This window comes from Pinus tabuliformis, chromosome 5_2 (assembly GCF_031772625.1).
Source record: "Pinus tabuliformis cultivar Carrire ecotype Pingquan chromosome 5_2, CPIR1, whole genome shotgun sequence".
Taxonomy (NCBI): Eukaryota; Viridiplantae; Streptophyta; class Pinopsida; order Pinales; family Pinaceae; genus Pinus; species Pinus tabuliformis.
Window position 1 is genome coordinate 1,130,927,459 of NC_142306.1, and position 18,575 is coordinate 1,130,946,033.

Here is an 18,575-nt window from a genome sequence, read left to right on the forward strand (position 1 = left end):
TTTTGATATAACATTTTCTTCTGAAAACTTTAAAATATTTGACAGTAGGAGTCTTACCATACCAAAGTTCATGAGGAGTTTGAGTGTTATTTACCCAAACATTTGCTTGGTTGAGAATAGTTACGGTGGCAAATGCAGCTTCACCCCAGAAGGTTGCAGGAGTTCCAGATTCATTTAGCATAGCTCAAGCCATTTGTTGAGTAGTTTTGTTCATTCTTTCTACCGCTCCATTTTGCTGAGGAGTCCTTGCGGTGGAGAATTTACTTTTTATTCCATGTTTTTCACAAAAGTAAAAGAATTCATTAGAGGTAAATTCCCCTACTCAATCAGATCTGAGGCATTTGATTTTTCAATCTGATTCATTTTCAACGAAAGCTTTGAAGGCTTGGAACTTTTCAAATGCTTCATATTTATGCTTTAGAAGACCTATCCAACACATTCTGGAAAAATTATCAATGAACAAAATAAAGTATTCTTCTCCACGAGGTGACTTTTTCCTTGATGGTCCACATAAATCAGTATGGACAAGTTCAAGAGGCTTACTAGCTGACCCTTCTTTTTCAATGATGTAAGCTCTGGTTTGCTTACCGATTTGACATGGTTTTCATATTGTATTTTTAGGGATGCTGATATCTGGAAGATCATGAATAGCCTTGAATCTACATGCTCTTATTATTTGAGAAAAGCTTAGATGTACCAATCTTCTATGCCACAACTAGTTTTCATCATTTTTTCTTAGATAACACTGTTGTTGTCCTCCCTTGAGTATGTATAAGTTGTTTGGAGTTCTTGTACCTTTGATCATGGTCTCTCATGTATCAAGCTCATGAACAACATATCTGTTTGATCGAAACACCACTTCATTTCCTTGATCACACATTTGACTGACACTCAACAGGTTATTCTTTAAATCGTCTACATACATAACATTTCTAGCTTTAACCTTTTCTTTCAAGAAAATAGGGCCTTTACCTTTTATGACAACAGGAGTGTCATTTCCAAATGAGACATTCTTTTCCTTTTCTAAGTAATTATATGAGTGAAGTTTTTCTTTGTCACTTGTGATGTGTTTTGAGCATCCATTGTCGATGTACCACTGATTTTCTTGTCCTTCTGCATACAAGGCTATATCACATCTTTCTGTTTTAGATTCTTTCCTTCTTCATATATTTGGATTTAATGGAGTTTTCCCCTTTTGAGATGTTTGCCGAAATTTTCTCCTGCATTTAGATTCTTCATGACCAAAGTTGTTACAGATTGAGCATTCTATTTCATTTTCAAGAAGAGAAAAGTTATTATAGGAACTTTTCTTGATCCCTATCACATTCCTTTGATTTCGTGCTTCTCCAGTCATGATGGTTTTGTAAGTAACACATTGAGCAGCTTTGTGTCCAAAATTATGACATGAAAAACATTGCCCATTAAAGAAGTTCCTACGACTATCGAATCTATTAACCTGGTGATTGTAGTTTCTATTGATATTCATCTTTGGAGAAAATTGAGTATGATTTACCTGAGGTTGGTTGTTAGGGTCCCACACTAACCCCCTTATTTTGTAGTGGGATCGAGTCATAGTAAAGAGTCAATAATGCCCATATTAATGGTAAGTGGTTAACCCGCAATTAATGATGGGACCACAGTTAGTTGCAAATGGGCCATGGTATTAGATAGATGGTATTAATAAAACCCATGGTATTGCATGTATGAGTCATATATAAAGGATAGAGACTCCCTGCGAGGAGCATCGTGTCTTATTTTTGTATCGAGCTCTACTCTATTGGAGGTTGCCCTCTCGAAGAGGCCAGTGAACATTGCTTTCTGAATAATAAAATATTTTTTGTTGTCTCTCACTATTCTATGTTCTGGGTATCTTTCTTCGCATATTCTATATTTGGGTATCTTTTGCAGGTTAAGAGCATAACAAGTGGTATCAAAGCACTTTCCAGGGCCGGTGGGATCTCCATTTCTTAGCAAATTTTTTTTTTGGCTAGAGATGTGTTTCGGCGTCTTTAAACCACAAGATCTATCATTGAGTGCATAAACCTGCAGATTTGGGGAGGCATGCACACAGGAAATACAAGAGTTGGTCACGCTTGTTGGACTCCCTTGTAACCCCTGTGGGTACCCCTTCGAGTAGTAGTGCATTAGACATAACTGCATACGGACTGTCTTCCAAGTACCTTCTGGGTATATCGGAAGTCCCTTAGCTCCTCTGCAACCTCGCCATAGATAAACCGTCGGCCGTCTTGCTGCTACAGTACACCGAGAACAACACTCGGAGAGATTACTCGCCCATATGATAGGGTAGTCAGGTTGTACAGCTAAGGGTATGGTTGATCCTCCTTAGTTAGAGCCGTGAAACATTGGGCCGAGTACTACTGTCAGACCCTTATGTATATTGCGATCTATAGCACCTGACACTCATTGAGACCATAGTTCCCTTTTCTATCTGGGGATCATGCATCATCTCTGCCAGATCCGCTCGCATAAAGGGGTGTCGTAGCAGCATACATCAGTCCCACAGTTCCGAGTTAGCAGACCAACCATTCTGATCTATTAGATCCATCAGATCCACAGCAGCAATCTGTTCTGCCACTCAGAGCTATCCGATCCGCCATTCAGATCTCTCAAATCCACCTGATTTGAGTAGTTGTGTGGGGTTCCTATACCGGGGCATGATTTTCGCAGGACTTTTGGTAGCATTGACATTTTGAGGATTCGGCTACTGCACTATTCCTAAGGAAGGAGTAAAACTCCGTTAGGAGTTTTTAGAAAAAAAAAAAGGGTCTGAGATCTCCCGGGGCACTTATTGGTGATCTAGCCCATCAGAATCAAGACGACGAGATGAGCACGGTGGTACCATTCAATTCTTAGTGAATTTTTTTTTGGGCGGTCACAATTTTCAAGAACATCAGGTCGGTGCATGATAGAAACTAGAGCTCAAGCTATGGCCAATGAGAGGATGGACAAACTTGAAGAACCCTTGCAATCCCTCCAAATTCAGCTTGACCGACTAACTAGCATAATCCCGAGCATAATCCCGAAGGGAAAGGAGGAAGCCCACGAGGAGGCATATATTGGCACTGGACACAGTGAGGGTGAGTCTAGCCACTCTCTTCACCTCGGGGGCCCCCACCAACAATCCCGTCCGCGACCTCCCAAGTTGGATATGCATAAATTTGATGGTTCTCACTCGGCAGCATGGATAGGACGGAATGGAGTAGTATTCCAATCTGAATAACATCTTATATAATGAAACTCAGCTTATGGTGGGGAGCATGTACTTGGACAACGAAAGGTGGCAATGGTGGGAATGGCATCAACGTTGCAATGGAGCTTTTATGACTTGGACCTCCTTCGAAAAAGCTCTTACAGAACGCTTTGACCAATAATCTTCTTTTTTGGGTCGTCTTACTAAGCTCCGACAGACTAGCACAGTGGATGAATATATTACAGCCTTTGAAGCCTTAGCCTTTCGCACTAGGGGTCTCTCAGATGTGTTCTACACGGAATGTTTTATCAGCGGTCTTAAAGAAGCCATAAAAGCCCACGTCTTACTGCACCACCCTCCCACATGGACGGAGGCTTGTAAGGTAGCTCGTAACGTGGAACGTGCGTTAGCAGGCCAGTACAGTCGCCCAAATTTCACCGATAAGGGTTTCCCCCCACAGTGTCACAGCACGACTCAAACACTTAAGGTTCAAAAGGTGTCACCTGCAGAAATGGCCAAAAGAAGAAAGCAAGGATTATGTTACTACTGTGATGAAAAATACTCCCCAGGTCATAAATGCAAGGAGCCCAAATTTTTTCAAATTGATGCCATTGATTACAGCTCATCGGAGGAAGATCCACCACTGGAGGAACACGAGGCGGTAGAAGAGGACAACAAAAAGGACAATGTCCCTGACGAACCAGTTATTTCGCTGCATGCTTTGGCAGGGATTTCTTCACCTCAAACTCTCAAAATCCGAGGTTTTAGTAAACATCGCCTAGTAGTAGTCTTGATTGATAGTGGAAGTACACATAATTTCATCCATCAAAAAGTCGCGGAAGCAGTGCATTGTTTTGTAAGAGCAGTTTCTAACTTCCAAGTCCAAATTGTGGATGGGGGCACAATGAAATGTGAAGGCCACTGTGAAAATGTCAAACTTCAAATGGGAGATTATCAGTTGAAGACCCACATGTTTTCCACACACATGGGAGGGTGCGACATTGTCCTCGGTGCTGAATGGCTTTGCACTCTTGGGCCAATCACAATGGATTTCCAGGAGTTATATATGAGTTTTAAGCAAAACAACTCCACACATACCCTCCGTGGACTCCAGGCGAGAGATCCCTCTATCATCAGCTCGCATAGGATGGAAAAATTGCTAAAAAAGGGCCATCATGGAGTTATAGCTCAATTTAATGCCATCCAGGCAGTCGAAACCAAGTCTCTGCCGATTCATCCTGAGATGCAATAGATTTTAAATAGCCATCTGCCGGTCTTTGACAAGCCTCATGAGCTTCCACCCTCGAGAGGGGAACATGATCATAACATCACCTTGGTTCCAAGGGCCCAACCCCCAAATGTGCACCCATATAGATATCCATTCACCTGAAAGAATGAAATAGAAAAAATAATCAAGGAACTTTTGGAAGCAGGTGTCATTCATCCCAACATTAGTACTTATTCATTACCAGTGGTCATGGTGCTCAAGAAAGATGGGGAATGGTGCATGTGTCCAGACTTCAGGGCCCTCAATAAGTTGACAGTCAAAGATAAATTTCCCATCCTGGTGGTTGACAATTTGCTGGATGAACTCAATGGGGCTCAATTCTTCACTAAGCTGGATCTTCGCTCAGGGTACCACCAAATTCGCATGAAGGAAGTTGACATTCCAAATACTACTTTCCGAACTCATGAAGGCCATTATGAGTTCCTGGTCATGCCATTTGGTCTTTGTAATGCCCCATCTACTTTTCAGAGCCTTATGAACCACCTTCTCAAACCATATCTTAGGAAATTTGTCCTTGTCTTCTTCAATGACATCCTCATCTATAGTTGCACTTGGGCTGCACATCTTCAGCATGTAGATCTACTCTTGCAACTGCTCCGCAAGCATAAATTATTTGTCAAGATGTCCAAGTGTTCGTTTGGCATGGAAGAAGTTGAGTATTTGGGCCACATTGTGGGGCATGAAGGTGTTAAGGTGGACCCCAAAATGATCCAGGCAATGCAGGATTGGCCTCAACCTAAGACCTTGAAGAGCCTAAGAGGATTTTTGGGTCTCACAGACTATTATCGCAAATTTGTCTGCAATTATGGTTGCATAGCGAAGCCCCTCACTCAACTCCTGAATAAAAACTCATTCTTCTGGAATGAGGACGCACAACAGGCATTTACAGCTCTCAAAAATGCCATGTGTTCCACTCCAGTTTTAGCACTACCTGACTTCACCAAATCTTTTGTCATTGAATGTGATGCTTTGAGTACAGGTATTGGGGCGGTCTTAATGCAGGAAGGGTGACCTTTGGCCTTCACAAGCCAACAACTAAGTGAGAAGAATCTGGGCCAATCTACCTATGATAAGGAAATGATGGCCACTTTACATGCAGTAGAGACCTGGCAACCTTACCTATTGGGGCGATGTTTCCAAATCCGCACAGACCACCACAGTCTTAAATATTTTTTGGAGCAATGCCTATCCTCCCCACAACAAAATGAATGGCTCGCCAAAATGCTGGGATATGATTATGAGATCATTTACAAGAAAGGACAACAAAATATTGTAGCAGATGCATTATCTCACCAATTTGAGGAGGGAAGTACCCTTCTAGCAATTTCCCTTCCCATTCCAGAATGGATTGAAGAAGCTCGCAGGGAATGGTTTTCACATCCCGGGCTCTCCCAACTCATTTCTCAATTGCAGGCAGATCCAAATTCCACCAAGGGCTACTCGTGGCAGGATGAGATTCCTCGCTATAGGGACAGAGTTGTAATATCACCAACATCCACCCTCAAAAGTCGCATTTTGGCAGAATTACACTCATCCCCCATTGTAGGAAATTCAGGCTTTCAGAAGACGTATGCTCGCACCAGAAGATCATTTTTTTGGACAGGCATGAAAAAGGACATCCTCACTTTTGTAGCAGAATGCAATGTCTGTCAATGCCACAAAGGGGAGACTGTCAAAGCACCAGGCACATTACAACCGTTGCCCATCCCGACAGCAATATGGATGGAGGTTTCTATGGATTTCATTACAAGTCTTCCAAAGTCAGGAAACAAGTCAATCATCATGGTGGTTGTGGACAGACTTTCGAAGTATGCTCATTTCTATGCCCTACCCCACCCGTTTACACCGACTTTGGTCGCTCAATATTTCATGGATCAGATCTTCAAATTGCATGGCGTGCCCACTTCTATTGTGTCCGATCACGACCCGTTCTTCACCAGTAAGTTTTGGTAGGAACTCTTCAGACTACAAGGCACCCAACTAAAACTCAGTACTTCTTATCATCCACAAACAGATGGTCAAACGAAATCCGTCAACAAATGTCTGGAAACCTACCTTAGGTGTTTCACTTCAGAAAAGAAACATCTTTGGGTACAATGGTTGCCTCTGGCTGAATGGTGGTATAACACCAACTATCATGCCACCACCAAAATGACTCCCTATGAAGCAGTATATGGTCAAATCCCTCCTTCCCCTACTTCTTATATCAAGGGGGGCTCAAAGGTACAAGCAATGGATCAACTCCTACAAAACCGTGCAACCATGCTCGCCCATCTTAGAGAGAATCTTCATCAAGCTCAAAACCGCATGAAGCAACAGGTAGACCAGCATCGCTCAGAGTGCCAATTTCAAGAAGGGGATTAGGTCTTTTTGAGGCTGCAACCATATAAGCAAACATCACTCAAAGACAAGGGTTGTCAGAAACTATCTCCAAAATTCTATGGACCATATCAAGTACTTCAGCGCATTGGAGAAGTAGCCTACAAGCTGGCTTTGCCACCTCTTACAAAAATCCATCCAGTTTTCCATGTCTCATGTCTCAAGAAAGTGATTGGGAACAATTGCAGAATTCAAACCAGTCTACCTGAATTGGATGAGGAAGGGTCAATCTGGCTCCAACCTGAATAGGTCCTAGACACACGAGAAAGGCATCTGCGTGGCCGCATGATGAGGGAAGTTCTCGTCAAGTGGAAATACGCCTCTCCGGACGATGCAACTTGGTAACCAGCCACTATTCTTCAATAGTTTCCGCAGCTTCAGCCTTGAGGACAAGGCTATTCTTAAGGGGGAGGGCATGTTAGGGTCCCACCCTAACCCCCTTATTTATGTAGTGGGATCGAGTCGTAGTAAAGAGTCAATAAAGCCCATATTAATGGTAAGTGGTTAACCTGCAATTAATGACGGGACCACAGTTAGTTGCAAATGGGCCATGGTATTAGATAGATGGTATTAATAAAACCCATGGTATTGATCCATGGTATTGCATGTATGAGTCATATATAAAGGATAGAGACTCCCTGCGAGAAGCATCATGTCTTATTTTTGTATCGAGCTCTGCTCTATTGGAGGTTGCCCCCTCGAAGAGGCCAGTGAACATTGTTTTCTGAATAATAAAATATTTTTTGTTGTATCTCACTATTCTATGTTCTGGGTATCTTTCTTCACATATTATGTATTTGGGTATCTTTTGCAGGTTAAGAGCATAACATTGGTTGTGGCTTCTATTCATCCTTGGAGTAAATTGAGTTTGATTTACCTGATGATCTGATTTATGCCTTTGCTGACGATTGTCATACTGTTCACTGTTCTTTGCTGCATCAAGATAGCTTTTAGTGGAGGTTGACAGCTTCTGTGATTGAGATGCTTCTTCAGTATATCCAAGACCTGTCTTTATTAGAGGAGAACACTGCACTTTGATAACTTCATTTAAAGTTTCTAATCCTTTAGCAAATCCAAGATTGAGAGATTTCGTTTTCTCAAGATCCTTTCTTAGACCCACAATTTCACATTCTAGTTTTTCATTGTGTTTTTCTTTTTCAGCAAGTTGGTATGTCAAGGTATCTATAATCATATTCTTTTCTTCTAAACAAATTTTGAGTTTAGATATTTCTTCATGAAGGTCATCCTCTTCTAAAGCATCCCAAAAATTATCATCATCATAAGCCATTAGAAGTCTATAATCATTACTGTTTTCATCTTCATCACTATTTGATAAACCATCACTATCTTCATGAGTATAGTAACTCCTTTTATTTACAACTTGTTTTCTATTCCATTTTGCATATTCCTTCCCTTTTTCATATTTATCTTTATGAGGACATTTGGAAGCATAATGACCAACTCTGCCACAGGCAAAGCATTTGAAGGGTAGCTTACCTCTAAATCTTTCAGAACACCGTTCAAGCTTCTTGACAAAGTTTACCCCATATTCTTCTTTTGAAATATGTCCTGATTCATTGTGTTCTTCCTTTCCTTTTGCTGAAGCTTTAAATGTGGCTTCTCCCATATCTAATGGTCCTCCTTTTCTCATATCAAAGGTAGTTAAGATTCCGTGAAGCTATTTCATAGTGATAATCTGCAGATCCTATTTTTCTTCTATGGCAGACACTTTTAATTCAAATTTAGCAGACAAGGATCTCAAAACCTTCTCAACTAAGGCAACTTCCTTTATTTCTTCACCCAGATTCTTCATAAAATTAACAACCTCATCTATATGTAAGAATTAACTAGATATACTTTCATCACTGTGCATCTTAAGAGTTTCATACTGAATTATGAGAGTTTGAAGCTTAGCACGTTTTACCTGAGAGTCTCCTTCGTAGCTCAGAACGATTTTGTCCCATATTTCTTTGGCTGATTTGAGCTGCATGACTTTGACAAATTTTGATTGTGACAGACTGCCCAATAAAGTATTGACTGCTCTGGCATTGGTTTCATATTTCTTTTTACCTACCGTATCTGTAGGAATTGCTGTTGGAAATGTATATCCTCCTTCCACAATTTCCCAGACATCTGTTCCAAGTGATTGTAGATAGGTTGTGGTTCTCATTTTCCAATAAACAAAATTTCTCCCATCAAAGATTTTTGGTCTGATGGATCTCATGCTTTATTTATTACTCATGACGAGGATCTCCCTTCAAGCAATCAAGCTTCTCCTGAAGGACCTTCTCTGATACCAATTTTTCAAAATAATACTGAGAGGGGGGGTCAATCAGTATTATCAGATCTATAATTTTATTTCCCAAATAGATTTATATACACTACTTCAGTGAAGTGAACTAGTGTGTACACGCGACTGTACTTAAAGAAACTAATGTATATGCACAAAACTTTTGATTTAGACAATTTATCATGTACTGAGCTTAAACCAGTATATCAGAGATTTATTAGACAGTGCAGTAAAAGCAGAATAAAGCATCACACATAAGCAACACACATGAACACCAAGATATAAGGTGGAAACCCAATGTGGGTAAAAACCACCTGTTGTTGTCATCTCTGTCTTCTTTTTAATAATAAGAAAATATGTTTACAATCTTCTACTGGTGCAGACTCATACCAGTACGTAGGAACCCACCTGCAGAAGGCTATGACCTTCTCTCTTTCTCTAGCTACTACTGGAAGGGAGCTACAACCCCCTAGCTCTTGTACTAGCCAATATGTTTACTAGTATGTAGGTACCAACCTACAGAAAACTCCACTCTTCCAACAGGGACCACGTTTCATGAATTTTCAGACTGGATACTCTTGGAATTCAACACCACAATCTAAAGGCCACATTTCATCCAATTTTCATATTGGACCCATCAACAACATTGGAACTTAGAAAATCATAACTGCGATACAACCATCAAATACATCTGCATCAACCATTCACTGAAACCCAATCATCACTTTCTGAATCAACCACAACTAAATCAATCAATCACTTGACAACCCATCATCATTGAAGCAAATCACAATCAATCAATCTGATCATTCAAAAAACTGTCACCAGAATACACTCACGAGAACACAAATTAGAACCCAGAACTCTATAACAGCAAACAGAAACAACTGAAACTTTAAATATCATACTTCATAAGGTATACACTACTTCAATGTGTCGAACTAGCATGTACATGCACTTTTACCAAAGGGAACCACCTTACAGATCTGCAAATTCAAATTTATGATGTATACACTATTTTGATATGCTGAACCAGTGTGTATACACTCTTTTACTAAAGCGAACCTACGTACAGATCTGTAAATGATAACTTAAACATCACAACTATTCTAGACTTCAGTGATACCCAGATAATCACATTTATAAAATAAACCATGCGTCAGTATTCAGATCTAGATTGTTCAAGATCAAACTACATAATGATAATACTCTTAAGCCTTTATGATCCCGTTCCATCAACCTTCATCAGCCTTATATGTGCATCCTTAGATCAGATCAATCAAACCATCAGAAGCTCATTAAACTACATATATGATTCAACACTTCATAAGATATTCAAATCCTTGCACACCTTGGCCTAATGATCTTCTCCTCCTTATATAGTTTCAGGCCTTTCTCAATACCATGGACCAAAACTACTTAGGACCAATACCTTGGACCAAATACCTCAGACCAATTACCTCGGACCAATTACCTTAGGTCAAATACCTTGGACCAAAAACTTTGTTTTCCCAAGATATACACGCTTTTCCTTCTATGAAAGTGCGTGTGTACATATATGCTCCTTTTGTTTAGCAAACCTGCATGTATACACAAATTGGTCAAGGTGAACCTACGTATACCTCTCTTTCTTTATTCTTTGTAGTTTGATATGTAATTCTTTGTTGTTGACATGCTGCACTCTGATCTTTCATCTAAGTGAATTGCCTTCAAGGACAACACCTGTATCATAATGCCAACATTTCTTTCCTAAAAAGTTTTACATTTGTGATAGGAAGTCACATATTTCTTGACATCAAAAAACAAAGTAGGCCAGTAGAAACCAACTCTATGGATCTTATCTACGGTGGTCTTCTAGTAAAGGTGTCCTCCACAGTTACCTACATGAAACTATTGCAATACTCTGTCAGATTCATCTTTTAATAGGAAATTGATAATAATACCTTCATGATCTCTCCAAAACAGAGCATTGTCTAATATACAAAATTTTAAGGATTTCATCTTTAAAAACCTTCTTTTAGTTCTAAATAATTTAGGAGGAGCTTGTAAGTTCTGTAAAACATAAATGATATCAGCATACCATGGTGATTCAATAAAGGCCTGGCTGATTAGTGGAGTCTCCATCTCCTCTTCATTATCTATTTGTGCAATAAAGTTTATATCCAGGGCTTGACAGTTCGATTCAGCCATGAGCTTGGCTAAACCTTGGCCCTTGATTAACTTGGTTGGTTTGATCTCTATATCATATTCTATAATAGTAGCAATCCACTTTCCCCTCTTTCCATCTGGACCATCCTGAGTTAGGATGTCTTTGACTACTAAATTAGGAACATAGGCTACTATATGAGAATATAAAATGTATACCCTAAAATCCTTGATAGCTTTGACCAAATAAAAGGCTTGCTTTTCCATTATGTTATATTTTAAAGGGGCATCTCTCAGGGCTTTGCTAAAGAATGAAATAGGTTGTTCATAGCCTTGGTAATTTTTTTGCAGTAGAACTGCAACAATTGTGTGCTCAGAAGCAAAGGAAAATAAGATGAAATCTTTGTCAAATTTTGGACTGATGAAAACTGGTGTTTTAGTTAAGGCTAGTTTGATATCTTCAAAGGACTTCTTAGCCTCTAGTCCATTTTATGGTCGAATCTTTTTTCAGCATATTGTTTAGTGATCTAATTAATTCTGCCAGGTTAGAAATAAATCTTCTAAGAAAGTTAATTTTTCATAAGAAAGCTTGTAATTCTCTAATTTTCCTTGGATGTTGTATCTGTATGATGGCTTTTATTCTTGCAGGGTCTATTCGGATACCATCTTTTGAGATTATATGGCCTAATAACTTTCCTTCTTCTAACCCAAACAAAGACTTCTTGGGGTTCAAAGAAATTCCTTGCATTTAACAAAGACTTGCCTTAGATGATCCAAATGTTGATTGTGAGATTTTGAAAACATAGTAATGTCATCTAGATATATCACAAGGAAATCATGAATTTCTTTGGCAAATGATATATCCATATCCCTTTGGAAAGTGGATCCTGCATTCATTAGTCCAAAAGGCATTTTCACATACATGAATGTGCCCCAAGGAGTAGTGAAGGCAGTCTTGGCTTGGTCATCAGGATGAACTAAGGTCTGATTGTAACCAAAAAACCCATCCAATAATGAGATTCCAGTCGATCCAACTACCCTTTGTAAAATATGATCCATTTTGGGGAGATGGTAATTGTCTTTAAGAGATACTTTGTTGAGATTCCTAAGGTCCACACAGAGTCTGATCTCGCCAATTTTCTTCCTAGTTGGCACCATGTTTGAAACCCAATCAGAAAATCTTATTGGTGCAATTATTTTATCATCATACATTCTCTGGATTTCCTTTTCAATTGAAGGTAATAGGACAGGATTAATCCTTCTAAGTTTTTGTCTAAAAGGTTTTTGATTTTCTTTTATAGGGATTGTGTGTTGTATGATGTTGGTGTCATAGGACTTGAGGTCCTCATAACTCCAAGCAAACACATCTTGGAACTCCTTCAATAATTCAATGTATTTCACTCTTTCAGTTGGAGGTAGTGATTTCGAAAGTTTGATCAATTTTGTACTTTCGTCAGTGCCTATATTACACTCCTCTATGTCAGATTTCAAAGGCTCCATTTTATGCTTCCTAGGAACATCATTTGAATCAAACAAATCTTCCAAAGGGGTTAATCCCTTAGGTAAGAAATTGTCTTTGAGATTGATTACTTCGGTGTCTTCATTAATTATTTCATCAATATCAACTTGCTTTAGGTTTTCTACATCTGATTTTGTAAATTTAGTGGGATGAAATCTATCTATTTCTTCAACTTCTATCTCATTTATTCTATCTCTTTTTGAATGTTAGGATCTTTTGATGTGTCAGTATCTATATTGCTATTTACAAATTCCTCTTCTGAGATTAAAAAATTGTTTATGTGTTTGTCATTAGAAAATATTTGCCAGTTTTTCAAATTATCTGGGATTGCAGGTTTGTGCCTAACTTTAGAAGTGTACTGATGATTAGGTTGAAAAGGTAACTTACAGGTGTTGGCAAACATTGCTAAACTATAAACCTGCATATTATGTTTTCTAGGAATTATAGAAAGCTTGGTTTCTAAGAAAGTGTTTAGTATTTCTACAATGGTTCATCTATAACAAATTAATATAGGGTCTTTGGTCATATATACAACATCAATCTGTTTTATCACTAGTTCAGAGTCTCCCATGATAGAAACTCTTTTAGCTCCTAGATTCCTAACTAATTTAAGGCCTAAAATTAGTGCTTCATACTCAGCCATATTGTTTGTGCATTTAAAATTTAGTCTGTATGCATGGCCTTCTGAGTAATTATTCTTCATATTGTATATCCAAACTCCTACTGCCACTCCAAACTTATTTACTGATCCATCAAATTCAAGATGCCACAATATCTTATGTTCATAATTTTCATCATCTGGTGCAACAAACGTTTCCTCATTTATAGAAATTTGACTATCCTGTCTAGTGGAAAGTTCTAAAGTTTGGACTGTTTCCTCTTGTTTTGAAGCTGCAATTTCTTTTGGTTTTGTATCAATAATGTCTGAAATAGTTTCTTGTATTTGATCTGCAATATACAAGATAAAGGAATCAATGTCTAAATGTATGGAATAGATAGGAAAGTTTTGAGGCCGATCCTAACTACTTACCATGTATTTCATGAAAGTTTATCAGTACAAATTCTTGGGTTGTCCAAAAAATGAGATTGTTGCATATGACATATCAAGTTGTAAATATGCCTGAATTTTGGCTCCCCATGATCTGGATAACAGCATGCCATACTTTGGTGGGATGTCAGCAACCACAATATCCATAAGGATGCTTTTGGCAGGATATGGAACTAAGGTAACACATAGGTCTTTAATCAATCCTAGACACTTTACTTGACTTGAGTCAAATGAGAATAAGTCCTTGTAAGGCCTTGTAATGTCTAGGTTGAATTTTTCCATTACTGATTTGGGCATTAAGTGGGAGGCCCTAGAATCCAACATTGCATTATGTATAATTTTGTCATGGATGCTAAGGCTAATGTAGAAAGGTGGTATTCCTCCTTCTGGTGGTTTTCCATTAACATCTTGACCAAATATAAGTTCTGGTTGGTCATCAAACAAGTTGACTGAATCCTCAGTTTCGGCAATGTTTAAAGCCTGGTTTATCTGTGTCTTATAGGTTTCATTCTTGATTAGTTCTGTTAAAGGGACTGAAATCTTTAGCTTAGCTACCTCTACTCCCAAATTGAATGGAAAAGGGGCTTTTTCTGTTTGAGGGTTTTGAATTTTCACAGCAGGGATTTGAGTGGGATGGTCTTATTTTCCCCTATTGGGGACCTCTTTTTGTTGGTTTTCAAGTTTGGTGTTTTGAGGTGTGTCCACTAATTTTTTAGGGGGAATTGAAGTGGAGGGTCATCATCAGAAGGTCGATTAGGGGTTATATCTAAAATGGTGGAGCCAGAAGGATTCTGGTTTTGTCCGGGGAGAATCTGGAGGATTTTAGAAACCAGGGTTTCTTTGATTTTCTTATGTTGATTTGACATTGTTTTGTTGGTTTGGTCAGCGATATCATAGTTCTTTTTACTCCTTAGGTTACACTGTTTATGCACTTCAAAGATGGCAGAATCATAACCTTGTTTATAATCAAATGACTATTCGGACTGGATTTGCAATTGGTGCAGCATGTGCAATTCTTGATCATCTTGGGTCAGAAAAACAACATCTTCATCATCTAATCCCATCAGGTTAATCTTTGTGTCTTGCTCTGGGTCTTCACGATGGGATGTTTCTGCATAATTTTCTTGAAAAGGAGACCTAATATTCTGATTAGGTCCATTTTTTCCAGTGGTTTGGTTTTGGTTTTTCCTAAAGTTTGGGTTTCTAGCTAGAGGTGACTGTTGATTATCCCACTGGGGTTTCCTTTCTATGTTATCTATTCTATCCATTAATATTTCCATACTTTTGGCTAAACTATCTATTTTGATGTCAGATGGTGAAGCCTCATCTTTAGCAATTCCTCTCTTTTCATTCCTAACCCTAGCTCTTTTAGCTAACAAATTAGCTTCAACACGAACAGCTACACTTTGCATTTCTTCTAATGTTGGGGGGTTTCTTTCCCTATGTTGGAATTCCATATCTGTGTCAAATCCATCAAGAAACTTTATTAAGGCTAAGTCAAGTGGGGGTCTAAGATTAACTAGGATTGCATCATATATACTGTTAAATCTAGTGCAGTAATTTTGAACAGTTTCATTAGGTCCCCTTCTAATATTTTCATATTCTGAAAGGATTTGTAGGGGTTTTTTTTTCTTTTCCCATATGTTAAAAGTTTTTTGATGAAATACTTCTAAACTATCAATACTATTATCAGGCAATGCTCTAAACCATTTCCTAACATCACCAGCTAAAGTCTGAGCAAATAGTCTCATTTGAACATCCACAATATCAATTTCAGGTAGCTCAAAGTAATCTGTCATCTTATTGACATGGTGTTGTGTAGTGTAGTGTCATGTGCCATCAAATTGAACGATTTTACTCTAGTAGTCTGCTGGCATAGCACCAAGTGGGGCAGGTAAAACAAGAGGAGCATATCTGTTTGCCATGGTTGTAGGCTGGGAGGGGTTCAGATGTGGATGAAGAATGGATGAAGAACCAGGACTAGTAGGTGGTAAATGGATATAATAGGTTGGTGAGAGAGTGAAGGTATAAATGGCGGTGGAGATTGGACTTCAGAAGTTGAAGGGAACAATGGTGAACTAAAAGTGGTAGACAATTGTTCAAAAAGCTCAGGAATCTTAGTAGTACTCAGGAATGATTGTGGAGAATTCAGAATGTATTCATCAATTGACTGGTTGGCTTTTTAGACTTCAAGATCTGCAACGAAATCATGTTTTAGAATAGTATTGTCTATTTCACTTTTAGACTTTGACTTAAATAATGACAAATCAAATTGCTCGTCAAAGGGAAGATATTCTAAAAACAACCACTCATCAGGACATGAATTAGCTTTAATCAATGGTGTGTGACTAGCTGAAATTTCTTCTTTTTTGGATTTTCTTGAAATCAGGTTGGGATTATCAAATACTGGGGTAGGGTTTGGATCTCAGTTAGCCCTAGTATAATGAGTTCTCCTTGAAGCCAGAATTTCAAAATTTTTCTAATTTTTTTCTTTTGTGAGATATTTTAAAAATAACTTCTGATAAATTACTTTAAGAGGTTGAAAATACAGATTCAAAATTTCTTAAAGATTTATTAGGACTGAGGGTTTGAGTCCCCAGTATGGTCGCCACTATGTTATCACTCAAAATTTTCCTTAGAAGTTATCAGAAGAAGGAAGAGACTGAGGTAACCATAAACCAATCTTTTAAGTATAGGCTCTAGCCAATCTATGACTCAGACAGGGCTCTCTCTATATAATTTACCTTTGTTTTACTGGGATTTTAGGCTAGTTCTTAATGCTCATGGGGTTTTGGGTTTGAATTGAAGGTTGGGTGGTGAAATTCTTGGAACATATGGATAGAGCAAGGTCTTTAAGCCATTGGGCTATGGAGTCAACAAATGGATAGAAGAACTGGATCAATTCATTAAAGGGAATGTTCACAGGGCAGGTTAGCAAAGTAAAATGCAAATCTTTAGGTCGAATGGGTGAAATGATCCTAACTAGGGTGAGAGAGAACTTAAGAATTCTCGGACCGGGGTTAAAGTGAAGAACAAAGGATAATCATGAACAAAGGGAAATTAAGAATCCTTTAATATAGATCACAAGGAACTACGTAAACCAAGGAGAAAACAAGAATTCCTTAACTTAGATTAGTGAAGAAAACATTCAATATGCATAACAGTCAAAACAAAGTGCAGCTAAGCAATTTCTGAGATATCATTCCATGTTATAGCATTTAGATTTTTAGAGATACAAGTAAGACTATGGAAAAACTTAAAGAAAAATAACATTGAACATGAGAGAATACTTATTTGAACTTTGCTTTACACAAGAATCCAGTGAAATATCTGATCTTTATTCCTTGATCCAGCTAGCTGATCCAGTCATTGATACAATAGAATTTCAAACTTAAGAACAAGAAGTCTATAGAAATGTTTTGGAATCCACCCTACATACTTCGATTTATGAAGTATTTATACAAAAAAATTATTACAAAATATCTCGAAAAAACTTGAGACTTAATCTAGGAAATACAAATATTTTCTTGCAAGAATATAGAGACAGCTATTGAGCCAATTCATGTTGTCCCTTTTATTATGGTTGTCCTGGCCTTTATTGTTGGATTTGTAGCCCTTTATGTTGGCTTGTTGTTGTAGTGTTTCATGTTGGAGTCTTCTTTAACTTTTACCTTTTAGCTGATACTCTTTAACCCTGATACTCTTTGACCTTGATGTGTTATTTTCACCTGTTTACTTGGTTGTTTTGTTTTTACTGTGTAGTAAATTTTTGCTGTAAATTTATCACAGTAAATCAGTCATTGTCTCCCACCATTTTGCATCAGGTAATTTTACATTCATCATCCTACTATAGATCTCATCAGCTTCAGTATATTTGGAAAAATTGGGCTTAGTGAGGAATAAATGTTTGATTTCATGCTCTAGGAAAAACAAGTTTTCAAATGTGTTGTACAAAACTTTGCCTGTTGGCAATGCTTTTATGGATGGCAAGCTAGCTTGTTCCTTAGCCAACTGTCTGAGTCTATTACCATAGTCCAATTGTGTCATGAACTTGTCATTGATAATCATAGGACTGGGTAGACCTTTCTCCCTCAAAATCTGGAATTTAGCCATGAACCTATCAATGGCTACCTACATGACACAGTTGGAGCCATAGACACAAATGCAGTGAACCTGTTGATCCATTTGCAGCAGCTGTCTTTAGAAACTTCTCCTACCAACCAGGTCACATCTTCTAACCCTTTGTCTTCTCAACCCTCTTCTGTTAATGCCGTCCAATCTTCCAACCCCAAAGGAAATCAAAATTCTAATGGGAAAAATAAAGGACGAGGTAAGAAAAAGAGTCAAGATCGGAAGACTGACACAAATAAACCTGGCAATAATGTTGCTAGTGGTGGAAATGAGTCTAGAAAGAAAGTCAAGTTTCCATGCAAGCTATGTAGTGGATACCATTTAACTCATCTCTGCCCAAAAATTCAAGACGCTCAATGCTTGTTAGGGAAGCAAGGGACTTCTAGTTCTCAAGTTGTGTTAACCAACCCTTTTCCCCAAGGGCAGCAGATACTTGCTGGCGCAAGTTCAAATCCTGGTACCTCTACTAGGGGCAACCAGGAAGGGGAGAAATAATAAAATGTTTTCATGATGGGTTCTAACGTCCATGTGGCCACTCGATCACGTGATTATAGTGAAAATGAA